The sequence below is a fragment of the Bufo gargarizans genome, chromosome 5 (assembly GCF_014858855.1).
Source record: "Bufo gargarizans isolate SCDJY-AF-19 chromosome 5, ASM1485885v1, whole genome shotgun sequence".
Classification (NCBI taxonomy): Eukaryota; Metazoa; Chordata; class Amphibia; order Anura; family Bufonidae; genus Bufo; species Bufo gargarizans.
The window spans coordinates 443,351,162-443,364,962 of NC_058084.1; the positions used below are offsets into that span (position 1 = coordinate 443,351,162).

At 46.2% G+C, this 13,801-nt stretch overlaps 1 protein-coding gene across 1 annotated transcript in view; it reads left to right on the top strand.

Annotated features, from left to right (window-relative positions):
* Window positions 1–13,801, top strand: part of LOC122939504 (calpain-2 catalytic subunit-like) — a 100,734-nt gene that overhangs the window by 20,808 nt on the left and 66,125 nt on the right. Inside the window, exon 3 of the mRNA XM_044295571.1 lies at window positions 3,838–3,956. The gene's annotated coding sequence lies outside the window, so the exon portion shown is untranslated. The remainder of the gene's footprint in view (window positions 1–3,837; window positions 3,957–13,801) is intronic.

A 13,801-nucleotide genomic window follows, 5' to 3' on the forward strand; every position in this document is an offset into this window, starting at 1 on the left:
TGGGGGTCCCTCTGTGCTCACGTTCCTTTGCCATGGCTGCTGTGGCAGGGTAGGGGGGGTAGCAGCAGTTCCAGCTCCATCAGCAGCAACTTGAGTCTAGAGTCGCTGATGAGCAGCTTTCTTCACTTGCCTTGTGAAGAAATTACTCACCAACAGCAGCTAGGACTGGAGCAGGACCCGGGGGCATATATAGAAATCATTGGGCCCCATAGCAAGAATCTGAATTAGGCCCCCTAACCCTGCCCACTACCCTGGCCCATCCCACCTCCTGCCCTGGCTCCTCCCCTGCCACCCCCCCATTTGCCAATAAAGAAATGTATACATGACCTACTCAAAACGTTAGGGACACTGGCGTAATTAGAAATGACTGGGCCCCACAGGAAATTTTTGAACGGGCCCCACAGCAGATTTTTGAATGGGCCCCCCCAATTGTCCGGCACCTTTGACCGGCAGAGACCCTTGATTTCTTCCCTAATACAGTCCAATTATTGTCCAATAGACAAGTCATGGAAATATATGTATACTGTAAGATATTTTAACACTGTCTATTGTCTATTTGACGATATTTGGACTGTATTAGGGAATAAGTCAAGGTGACGGACAACTGGGGGGACCCATTAAAAATTTTCCTGTGGGGCCCAGTCATTTCTAATTACGCCAGTGAAACTTAATGATCCGGGTTGGGGTTGGAAAGATAGTGACTGGGGGCTGGGGCAGTTTTACTGTGTGGGCGGGCTGGCAGTGGCACAGATCCGGACTGGCTGCAGGATGACTGTTTGGCTGGCGACACTGGCGAGGCGGGCGGCCAGCAAGCCACTCTCAACTTCTTTCATGCTGGGTGCGTGCCTGATGCCTGCCAGCGAAACACTGGGCCAATCAGCAGCAGGATCTTTGCACACTCCTAATGCTGATTGGCCCATTGTGTGAAGCTGTGCAGGTGCAAAAGCCGAGGAAGCGTGCAGCCAGGCTGGGTACTAAGGAGCGTGCAGAGCCAGTAAGAACTCGGGAAGGGGGGGGGGGGCGGGCCAGTTGTTATTGGCGGCGCTGGGAGCCGGACCACCTCTGTGCCAAGCTGAGCTTGCAGTGAGTGCAGTTGGAAGGGGCGGGGCCTTCCGAGCGCTCCAGGCCCCCCTGTGCCGCGGGCCCCATAGCAGTGGCGTACCCTGCCTATATTGGCGGTACGCCACTGACAGGAGAACCAACAGGTGGTGGCATATTTGGATAGCACCCTACCACCCCACATTGAAGATCCACTGGACTAGTAGGCAGCCAAACTGTAATTGTGGCCGCACTGGCAGAGTTTGCCTGGAAAAGCTGTCCTGCCTGGCCAGTAGTGTGGCATCAGAGCAGGTGTTTAGTGCGGCGGGGGCCATAGAAACCCCAAGAAGAATTCACCTGTCCACCCAAAATGTGGAGAGACTGACCTTTGTCAAGATGAATCAGGCGTGGATCAGCCAAGATTTCCACCAACCAATGCCTGATGCATCAGATTAGATCATCCATGGTGCAACACCAACACTTTGAAAAAAAGAGACTGTTTCTTCTGGCTACCTGCCTCAGCTACTATTCTGATGCTGCCACCTGCCTGATGCCACACATCTGATGCCAAGTGCTCCTTCTTTCACCCACCATCTTCAGCTGGTACAGGTACTGCCACCCACCTCCCCACTCTGTCACCGGGTCAATCTGTGGTCTCCTGATTCTGCTGTCACCTCCACACTATGTCACCTTGCCACTCTGTGGTCTCCTGATGCTGCTGCCACCTCCACACTATGTCACCTTGCCACTCTGTGGTCTCCTGATGCTGCTGCCACCTCCACACTATGTCACCTTGCCACTCTGTGGTCTCCTGATGCTGCTGCCACCTCCACACTATGTCACCTTGCCACTCTGTGGCCTCCTGATGCTGCTGCCACCTCCAGACTCTGTCATTAGGCCACTCTGTGGTCACCACTATGTCATGCTGTTCCCACCCTCCCCACTTCATGACTGGGCCACTATTTTGCCCTTCGGCCTGGCTAAAATCATCATTTATTTGACCATTCTACTGATCTGTCAGAAGGAAGGAAAAATTTGACGCACAACTGATCCTGTCTATGTAACAGCTGCAAGGCCTGCATGACATGATGACCAGTTTGAGTTAAATGTGTATTGGTGTTGGATTATGTGTAATTATGCTATACTGTGTAGCTTGTTTAGAAAAAGACTTTCAGCCCCTCTATGTAGAATCAGCTGCCGATGGTGTAAAACAGTGTTGCAACAGCTGTTGCAAAACTACAACTCCCAGCATGTCCGCACAGCCAAAGGCTGGAGGCACACTGGTTGGGAAACACTGGTGTAAAAGGAGTGCGCTTCTTTTTGGCACTAACAATAACCTGTAAGGCTGAGTTTACACTTAAGTGATTTGGTCAGTTTTGGCCCCGTAACTGTCCAAATAAGTGAAGTGTGCAGTGATTCTAAGAGTGACGCCTGTCATCTGCATGTCATACAGGCTCACAGTACTATTTCACTACCACAACAGACTCCCTATGCGTGTTACTGCAAAGCACAGTGTTCTACACCACTATAAAGGCTCTCTACAGCGATTCACCACAAATAAATTTGATCGAACCAAATTTTTTCCGAAAAATTCAGTGAGCCGGCCGAATCGAATTGGCCATTTTTATTTTATTTTCCGTTATGCCATTCACCGTATGGGACAAGTTTTATATATTTTAATAGTACGGGTGTTTTAGCACGTGGCAATGTTGACTTTTTTATTAAGTATTTTGATTTTGGGTGAAGAGGAATTATTAAAATTTTTATATAATTTTTTATTTATGTTTTTATATTTTTTATATAAAAATTATATTATTATAAAAAAAAAAAACTTTTATTAGGTCTCCAAGTGGACCGCAACACACAATCATCAGATTGCAATTTGTCTAGGGTAATGGAATTTTCTCCATTATCCTATACAAAAATAGTTATATTACAGTTTAGCGCTGCCACCGACTGGCCTGAACTGTAATATACACGTAGTGAGCCTGGAAGCCTAAGGCGACTTTCACTCTTGCGCTTTCCCTTTCCGTTATTGAGATCTGTCATAGGATCTCAATGATGGGGGAAAACGTTTTCATTTTGTCCCCATTCATTGTCAATGGGGACAAAACTGAACTGAACAAAACATAATGCACCAGAATGCATTCAGCTGCAAGCATAATTTTTCTGTCCGCGATGTGCGTAGCAAGATGGATCCGCTCTGACACACAATGTAAGTCAATGGGACGGATCGGTTTTCTCAGACACAATAGATAACGGATCCGTCGCCCATTGTCTTTCATTAGTGTTCATGTTTATTTTATAGACAATACAACCGGATCCGTTCATAACGGATGCAGACGGTTGTATTATCAGAATGGAAGCGTTTTTGCTGATCGATGACAGATCCAGCAAAAACACTGGTGTGAAAGTAGCCTAATACAGGCTCATTTCTTTGAATAAACACCTTCTCCCCGATCTCTGCAGCCCGTAAAAAGCACACTTCAGGGTTTCTGGCTTCTTAGATGCCGTGGTCACATTTGACCATGGCATCTGAGGGGGTAAATGTCCGCAATAGGCATTACTGATAGTTGCTGACAGCCGCACGTGTCTGCTGTATGAAGCAGCAGGCACCCACTAGTTATGGTGCTCGCTCCATCATTAAAGACCCCTGTACATATATGGCGGATGTTGTGAAGGGGTAAAAAAAAAGAACTCATTCATTATTGCTGTTTTACAGACTTACTCCAAATTATTGGAAACTAAAATGAAATACATAAGACATTCCCTTTGACCTTTAACTCTTTCTTTACACAGATGACTGTTGGCTCCTCGCCTCCGTCGCATGTCTCACATTAAATCAAGATTGCCTCTTCCGTGTGGTTCCATCAAATCAATCTTTTGACAAAGCCTATGCCGGGATCTTTTATTTCAAGGTACAGTAACTTCTTTATGTGACACAATGTAAATCTTCTGGGCCACAGCGCAAAGTCTTTACCAGGGCCTCATCTACCAGGTACCATTGATAATACTAGTATCATCTTTTATGGAAGGGGTGTCCTTGGGCACCCCCAGGCCTCAGGAGCTGGGTGTGACTGCTACCTCCATACCTCCATACCTCCTACAGAAGTCCCTGCATAGAATCCAGTTGATTCACATTTGACAACCACTCCATTCAGGTTTTTTGTAATATGCAGTTCGGACACACCCTTTCATTTCTTTTCTTTTTCTCCATTACAGCCAGCCCTGTGATGTCACAGCCCTATAAATACGGTGGCCATCTTAGATTCAGACATTTTCCAGCATTCTGAGTGCAGGGACAGACGTGAGAAGGTGTTAGGGAGAGCAATAGAAAAAAACTCATTGTGAAAAAAAAACTTAAAAACGATTTAAAAGTGCAGAGAAAGGATAGGAGGAATCACTTCACAGCATATTAGTGCAGGGAGAGATGTCAGAAAGCACTAGGGACAGTGCTAGAAAAGCGATGTACAAGTGCAGGAAAAGATTATTTGGGGATCTAAATAGCCATTATACAGCTCTGTCATTCCAGCAATTTGTTCTTGTTATTGGGGCGCAAGTGCTATGTTGAAAAGCCTTTAGTGGTCTATTTTAGTACAAAAAGAAAAATATACACGCACTTTACTGTTGCAGTTATTTGTGGCAAAAGCGTTTAGTGGCCTATTTCAGTACAGAAAAAAAATATATATACACATTTCACTTCTGCAGTTATATGTGGTGATAGTGTTTATTGGGCTATTTCAGTACAAAAATAGAGATACAGTACAGACCAAAGTTTGGACACACCTTCTCATTCAAAGAGTTTTCTTTATTTTCATGACTATGAAAATTGTAGATTCACACTGAAGGCATCAAAACTATGAATTAACACATGTGGAATTATATACATAACAAAAAAGTGTGAAACTGAAAATATGTCATATTCTAGGTTCTTCAAAGTAGCCACCTTTTGCTTTGATTACTGCTTGGCACACTCTTGGCATTCTCTTGATGAGCTTCAAGAGGTAGTCACCTGAAATGGTCTTCACTGCACAGGTGTGCCCTGTCAGGTTTAATAAGTGGGATTTCTTGCCTTATAAAAGGGGTTGGGACCATCAGTTGCGTTGTGGAGAAGTCAGGTGGATACACAGCTGATAGTCCTACTGAATAGACTGTTAGAATTTGTATTATGGCAAGAAAAAAAGCAGCTAAGTAAAGAAAAAACGAGTGGCCATCATTACTTTAAGAAATGAAGGTCAGTCAATCCGAAAAATTGGGAAAACTTTGAAAGTGTCCCCAAGTGCAGTCACAAAAACCATCAAGCGCTACAAAGAAACTGGCTCACATGCGGACCGCCCCAGGAAAGGAAGACCAAGAGTCACCTCTGCTGCGGAGGATAAGTTCATCCGAGTCACCAGCCTCAGAAATCGCAGGTTAACAGCAGCTCAGATTAGAGACCAGGTCAATGCCACACAGAGTTCTAGCAGCAGACACATCTCTAGAACAACTGTTAAGAGGAGACTGTGTGAATCAGGCCTTCATGGTAGAATATCTGCTAGGAAACCACTGCTAAGGATAGGCAACAAGCAGAAGAGACTTGTTTGGGCTAAAGAACACAAGGAATGGACATTAGACCAGTGGAAATCTGTGCTTTGGTCTGATGAGTCCAAATTTGAGATCTTTGGTTCCAACCACCGTGTCTTTGTGCGACGCAGAAAAGGTGAACGGATGGACTCTACATGCCTGGTTCCCACCGTGAAGCATGGAGGAGGAGGTGTGATGGTGTGGGGGTGCTTTGCTGGTGACACTGTTGGGGATTTATTCAAAATGAAGGCATACTGAACCAGCATGGCTACCACAGCATCTTGCAGCGGCATGCTATTCCATCCGGTTTGCGTTTAGTTGGACCATCATTTATTTTTCAACAGGACAATGACCCCAAACACACCTCCAGGCTGTGTAAGGGCTATTTGACCATGAAGGAGAGTGATAGGGTGCTGCGCCAGATGACCTGGCCTCCACAGTCACCGGACCTGAACCCAATCAAAATGGTTTGGGGTGAGCTGGACCGCAGAGTGAAGGCAAAAGGGCCAACAAGTGCTAAGCATCTCTGGGAACTCCTTCAAGACTGTTGGAAGACCATTTCAGGTGACTACCTCTTGAAGCTCATCAAGAGAATGCCAAGAGTGTGCAAAGCAGTAATCAAAGCAAAAGGTGGCTACTTTGAAGCCTTTTGATGCCTTCAGTGTGAATCTACAATTTTCATAGTCATGAAAATAAAGAAAACTCTTTGAATGAGAAGGTGTGTCCAAACTTTTGGTCTGTACTGTATATACCCTTTACTTTTTCCGTTATTTGCACTAAAAGCGTTTACTGGCCTACTTCTGTGCAAAAAGAGAAATATATACGCAGTTCACTTTTGCAGTTATTTGTACTTAAAGCGTTTACTGGCCTACAGGTATTTCTGTGCAAAAAGAGAAATATACAGTCAGGTCCATAAATATTGGGACATTGACACAATTCTAAAATTTTTGGCTCTATACACCACTACAATGGATTTGAAATGAAACGAACAAGATGTGTTTTAACTGCAGACTGTCAGCTTTAATTTGAGAGTATTTACATCCAAATCAGGTGAACGGTGTAGGAATTACAACAGTTTGCATATGTGCCTCCCACTTGGTAAGGGACCAAAAGTAATGGGACAATTGCTTCTCAGCTGTTCCATGGCCAGGTGTGTGTTATTCGCTCATTATCCCAATTACAATGAGCAGATAAAAGGTCCATAGTTCATTTCAAGTGTGCTATTTGCATTTGGAATCTGTTGCTGTCAACTCTCAAGATGAGATCCAAAGAGCTGTCACTATCAGTGAAGAAAGCCATCATTAGGCTGAAAAAAACAAAACAAACCCATCAGAGAGATAGCAAAAACATTAGGCCTGGCCAAAACAACTGTTTGGAACATTCTTAAAAAGAATAAACGCACCGGTGAGCTCAGCAACACCAAAAGACCTGGAAGACCACGGAAAACAACTGTGGTGGATGACCGAAGAATTTGTCACGAGGGAGTCAAGAGCTACGTCTGACTCCGTTATACCCGGGGTCAGGAAGTTGCAGCAGGTGGTCGCGCGCTCTAGGTCTAAAGATCACGTTGTTTCTTAATGATAGTTTTCTGTGTTTGCCTTGCAATCCTTTTTGTCTCACTCAGGGATCCGTAGCCTCTCCTCCTCAGCTGTTTCTTGTCTGTCACTCCCAACCTCCTTATATTCTCCTCTCCCACTTCTCTGGTTGCCAGATATAGAGCTTCCTGCCTGGACTTCTATACTGACCCACTGGAGCTGTGAATCCTGTTGTTGTTCCAGAGTGTTTTCCTCCGGAACCCTGTTGGGCTTTTTGTTGTCCTCTGTTGTCGCCCACCTGGGATTATATGTTTAGTCTGTATTGTCTGTCCTCCCCTTGGTGTTTTCCTTTAGAGCTAGTGGTGCGGACTAGTGTTCCCACCGCCCTATTCACTATCTAGGGCTCAGCTTAGGGAAAGCCAGGGTTTTAGGCACGTGATCGGCGTACGGGTGAGGAACCCGTCTAGGGACATCAGGGCAGTCAGGTGCCAGCCTCAAGGTGAGATAGGGGTCACCACCTTTCCCTCTCCCTTGGACAGGGCTTTCCTCTTTCCCTCCCTTCGTGTCACGTATGTGATAGGCACGTCGGTCGTGATAGAATTCTTTCCCTGGTGAAGAAAACACCCTTCACAACAGTTGGTCAGATCAAAAGCACTCTTCAGGAGGTAGGTGTATGTGTGTCATACACCAGAGTGAATACAGAGGGTTCACCACAAGATGTAAACCATTTGTGAGCCTCAAAAACAGGAGGGCCAGATTAGAGTTTGCCAAACAACATCTAAAAAAGCCTTCACAGTTCTGGAACAACATTCTATGGACAGATGAGACCAAGATCAACTTGTACCAGAGTGATGGGAAGAGAAGAGTATGGAGAAGGAAAGGAACTGCTCATGATCCTAAGCATACCACCTCATCAGTGAAGCATGGTGGTGGTAGTGTCATGGCGTGGGCATGTATGGCTGCCAATAGAACTGGTCCTCTTGTATTTATTGATGATATGACTGTTGACAAAAGCAGCAGGATGAATTCTGAAGTGTTTCAGGTAATATTATCCGCTCATATTCAGCCAAATGCTTCAGAACTCATTGGACGGCGCTTCACAGTGCAGATGGACAATGACCCAAAGCATACTGCAAAAGCAACCAAAGAGTTTTTTAAGGGAAAGAAGTGGAATGTTATGCAATGGCCAAGTCAATCACCTGACCTGAATCCGATTGAGCATGCATTTCACTTGCTGAAGACAAAACTGAAGGGAAAATGCCCCAAGAACCAGCAGGAAATGTAGACAGTTGCAGTAGGGGCCTGGAAGAGCATCACCAGGGATGAAACCCAGCGTCTGGTGATGTCTATGCGTTCCAGACTTCAGGCTGTAATTGACTGCAAAGGATTTGCAACCAAGTATTAAAAAGTGAAAGTTTGATTTATTTTGTCCTATTACTTTTGGTTCCTTAACAAGTGGGAGGCACATATGCAAACTGTTGTAATTCCTGCACCGTTTACCTGATTTGGATGTAAATACCCTTAAATTAAAGCTGACAGTCTGCAGTTAAAGCGTATCTTGTTCGTTTAATTTCAAATCCATTGTGGTGGTGTATAGAGCCATAAATGTTAGAATTGTGTCGATGTCCCAATATTTATGGACCTGACTGTATACGCCGTTCACTTCTGCAGTTATATGTGGTGATAGTGTTTATTGGCGTATTTCAATACTACCAGAGAAATATATGCGCAGTTTACTTTTTCCGTTATTTGCACTAAAAGCGTTTACTGGCCAATTTCTGTGCAAAAAGAGAAATATATAATCATTTCACTTCTGCAGTTATATGTAGTGAAAGCATTTATTGGCCTATTTCAGTACAAAAAGAGAAATATATACGCATTTCACTTCTGCAGTTATATGTGGTGATAGTGTTTATTGGCCTATTTCAGTACTACCAGAGAAATATATACGCAGTTCACTTTTTCCGTTATTTGCACTAAAAGTGTTTACTGGCCAATTTCTGTGCAAAAAGAAAAATATATACGCAGTTCACTTCTGCAGGTATATGTGGTGATAGCGTTTATTGGCCTTTTTCAGTACAAAAATAGAAATATATATGCAGTTCACCTTTGCAGTTATTTACACTAAAAGTGTTTACTGGCCTATTTCTGTGCAAAAAGAGAAATATATACGCAGTTCACTTCTGCAGTTATATGTGGTGACAGCATTTATTGGCGTTTTTCGGTACTACCAGAGAAATTTGCAACGGCCGGGTTCAGCGTCTGGGGGATCCCTTGCCCCTTAGGAGGATTCTACGAAATATGTCTCTCTTATAGAGCAAGTAAACGTGACGCCAGTTACAGTTAAGCAGCGAGGACATGGACTCCACTTTGTAGATGGTAGTGTTGGTACCCAGGTGTAAGATTGCCAGGGTGGTGTAGAAGTGCCCACAATATCCCTGAAGGTGTTGTGTTGCATGTGTCACGGTGCTCCTTACCTGGATATGGTTGGATCCCAGACATGGTCGTCAAAAGCGATGCAATAAAGTTAAGTCCAGACTTGGTTGTATGGAAGTTCAACAGTTGCTTTACTTTGCATAAACGATAGTCCTAACAATCCACAGAACTTGTCTTGGTTCCCAACAGGTTTTAGCAGGACTTTGGCAGGCAAACAACTTCTGCAAAACAAACTTATATCTGCTGAATCTGTAGCTTACTCTCTCAGCTCTGCTATGCTGTAACTTTCTCAGCAATGCTATGTCAGCAATATTAAATGGTAATGCTTTCCTTTCTGTTGGATTCTGTTGTACTAAGTCTGTCTCCGACAATGATCCTAGGAACTTCTTGTCCTAGCTGGATTTGAGGGAGAGCTCAGTCCCACCAGGGACAAGCATCTGCATTTCTCCCTATAGCACGGAGTATAGGACCTAACTGGTTCTACCAAGATTGTACTTGCTCCTTGGAGGAGAGTATAAGAGAGCTGGAAAGCCAGGTTCCACTCTCTGTAGAGTAGCACTGCCAAGTCTGCTGCCACCCGCTGGGGAACCAGATTATTGCATTAACATTACAAATGCATAAGAAGAAATGCACACTACATGGAGGACCTGAAATAAAGGCATAAGATGACATGGTTATTGCAGATACAGACAGAAGCAGGGTGTAGGAGTGGTAATGCCACTTAGGGTCGTTACATTCCGCCTTACTTAAGAGGTAAGCCGCCCTCGGCTTGTGCCTAGAGTAAGCTCCAAGGGTACCCAAGGGAAGTTAAAGTGCTGCATAAGAATATATATACAGTTACTAAACTGGTATAGTAACGGCTACCACAAGGTTTCTCGTATGAGTAGGATGTCTAAGAACATTTTCTCTCTCTCAGGTATAACCAGAGAACCAAACAGGTGTGCACTAAGAGCTCATTACTGACTGACTTTTAGGTATCACGGCCGTTAACACCAAAGAGAGCACGGGGGTGTCTTTACTCTGTAGTCCCACCACTATGCAATGAAACACCAGCAAATAAAAGGGTGGCACTATCCGGTATTCCCTTCCGGCAACAAGGTCTGCTAGCTACACATTTATGTCCATAAGGCGAGGCCTAAATCCTTAGGGCACACCAAACTAGGAGGAGTGATCAGTTTCCTCCCATATTTTCATGAGGACTATTTCCTCAAAACACACAGATTAGCAGCGGGTTACCCTTACAAAGTGTTAGACCTGCTTGTGACTTTACCACTTGGTCCTACCTGTGTAGCAACAATACATTACAATATCATACCTAGGCTTTCTAGCTAACACAAGAGAAATACAGGACCAATAGTACTTTTAAGTGCTCAGAGGCAGTCCGTATGAGTAATAAAGCAAAACGCTATCTGACTACCAATATAAAGTCCAGAGGCCATTTAGAGTGCAAAAGAGGTCACATTGTACTCGTGAAAGAGTCCATACAATGGGATAAGGTGCTTAAACTTTGCTAAAACTTTAAAATGTCAGTGCAAAAATATCACAGTAGAAATCACAAAGAGCTCAAGTATACGTTTGAGTCTATTCTTTGGGTGCTTACTTGTCACGTTGCAAAACGGGAACATATAATGCAAAAAGTCAATTGCAATGCACATGAGGTAGTAAAGTTATTTGTTATCCACATGGGGTATAGTTGAAGTTTGGAGTCCATGAAGTTCAGGCACAAAAAGGAAGGATAAAAAAGGTATGACCGAAGTCGGAATCGACTCCTCCCCGGACAGCTCGGAGTACTGCCGTGATAAGGCATCCGCTCTGATGTTCTTGGAACCGGGTAGGTAGGAGACCACGTAATTAAAACGTGACAAGAACAGAGCCCATCTGGCCTGACGTGGTGTCAATCTCTTGGCCTCAGAGAGGTAGGTCAGATTCTTGTGGTCCGTCAGGATGAGAACCGGAACCACCGAGCCCTCGAGCAAGTGCCTCCATTCTTTAAGGGCCTGCACGATGGCCAATAACTCCCTGTCACCAATCTGATAGTTGCACTCCGCGGAAGACAGTTTCCGGGAGTAAAACCCACAAGGAAGCAGAGGACCCTCTGGTGTTCTACGCTGAGACAGAAGGGCGCCTACTCCCGTCTCAGACGCGTCCACCTCGAAGACAAAAGGCAACCCAGGGTTGGGATGCGACAGAATCGGAGCCGACACAAAGGCGGACTTTAGAGCCTCAAAAGCTCGGATGGCCTCGAGCGGCCAGACCTGGGGATTACTGCCCTTCCTGGTCAGATCCGTGAGAGGCTTGGCTAGCATGGAAAAGTCCCTGATGAACTTCCGATAATAATTGGCGAAGCCCAAAAAGCGCTGCAGGGCACGAAGACCACTGGGCTGGGGCCACTGTAAGACAGCCGAAACCTTCTCAGGATCCATGGAGAACCCCTCAGCGGAAATGATGTAACCTAAGAAGGTTACCTGGGATCGGTGAAATTCGCATTTCTCAAGCTTACCGAACAGCTTGTTCTCTCGTAACCGTTGCAACACTCGTCTGACATCCAGAATGTGGGCCTCCATGGATTCAGAATATACCAAGATGTCATCCAAATAGACCACCACACACTGCTGCAACAGGTCACGGAAAACATCGTTGATGAATTCCTGGAAGACTGCGGGCGCATTGCACAACCCAAAGGGCATAACCAAGGATTCATAATGACCGGTCCTGGTGTTAAACGCGGTCTTCCACTCATCGCCCGCCTTGATCCTTACCAGGTTATATGCCGCCCTCAGGTCGAGTTTGGTAAAGACCGTGGCCCCTTTGAGGCGATCGAACAGCTCGGAAATCAAGGGTATCGGGTAAGCGTTCTTGATCGTGATGCGATTGAGACCCCTGTAATCGATGCAAGGCCTCAACTCACCGCCCTTCTTTTTCACAAAGAAAAATCCAGCCACTGCCGGGGACGAGGATTTGCGAATGTGTCCGCGTGAAAGCGCCTCCCTCACGTACTCCTCCATGGCCTCATTCTCCGCTACCGACAGTGGATAGACCTTGCCACGAGGAGGAACGGCACCAGATTGTAACTCTATGGCACAATCGTATGGGCGGTGCGGAGGTAGGGCAACCGCACGCACCTTATCGAATACATCCCGATACTCCTCGTATTCAGGAGGCAACAGAGAGTCCGAGGAAGTACACAGCAACTTGACAGACCCATGGATGCAACTAGCCCCACACTGCGGTGACCACGAGAGGATCTCGGCCGATCTCCAATCGAAAGTCGGATTATGCTTCTGGAGCCAGGGGTACCCCAAGACCACCGAGTAGTGTGGAGACGAAATAACCTGGAGACAGACCGACTCTCTGTGAACGGCACCAATGGCCATCCCCACTGGAAGGGTCTCATGAGTCACGTGTGGCGGCAGAAGGGGTCTGCCGTCTATCGCCTCAAGAGCCAGTGGGGAACCTCGAGGCTGCAGAGGAATGGAATTGGCGGCAGCGAACACACTATCAATGAACAAACCACCAGCACCAGAGTCCACCAACGCCTGGGTCGTCACCGAGCCCCCGACCCAGGAGAGGACAACAGTAATCAGTGGTTTGTCAACACGGTAAACCGGGGACGAGGAGACTCCACCCAAGATCTGCCCCCGACAGGATCTCAGGTGCGAGCGTTTCCCGGACGGTTCGGGCATGCCAACCGAAAATGCCCACCGAGACCACAGTACATGCATCGGCCCTCGCGTCTCCGGAGTGCCCTCACCCCCTCGGACAGGCGAGCAAACCCCAGCTGCATGGGTTCACCCCCAGACAAGTCATCCCCAGGAGGCGTGGGAGGAGAGGGAGGCACGGGTGGGACAGCAAACGTAGGCGCCAATCTGTTAGAAGACCTCCGCAGGCTCTCCTTAAAGGAAGGTCTCTCCCTGAGTCTGGTGTCAATCAAAATCAGGAAAGAAATAAGAGACTCGAGCTCCACTGGTAGGTCCTTAGCTGCAACCTCATCCTTCAAGGCATCCGAGAGACCATGAGAGAAAGCAGCGACCAGAGCCTCATTATTCCAGCCCACCTCTGCTGCCAGGGTACGAAACTCAATGGCGTATTCAGCTACGGATCGTGAACCCTGTCTGATGGACATAAGGAGCTTCGCAGCAGAGGCAGCACGAGCCGGCACATCGAATACCTTCCGAAGAGAAGCAACAAAACCGGAAAACTCGGCAACCACCGGATTGTTGTTCTCCCAT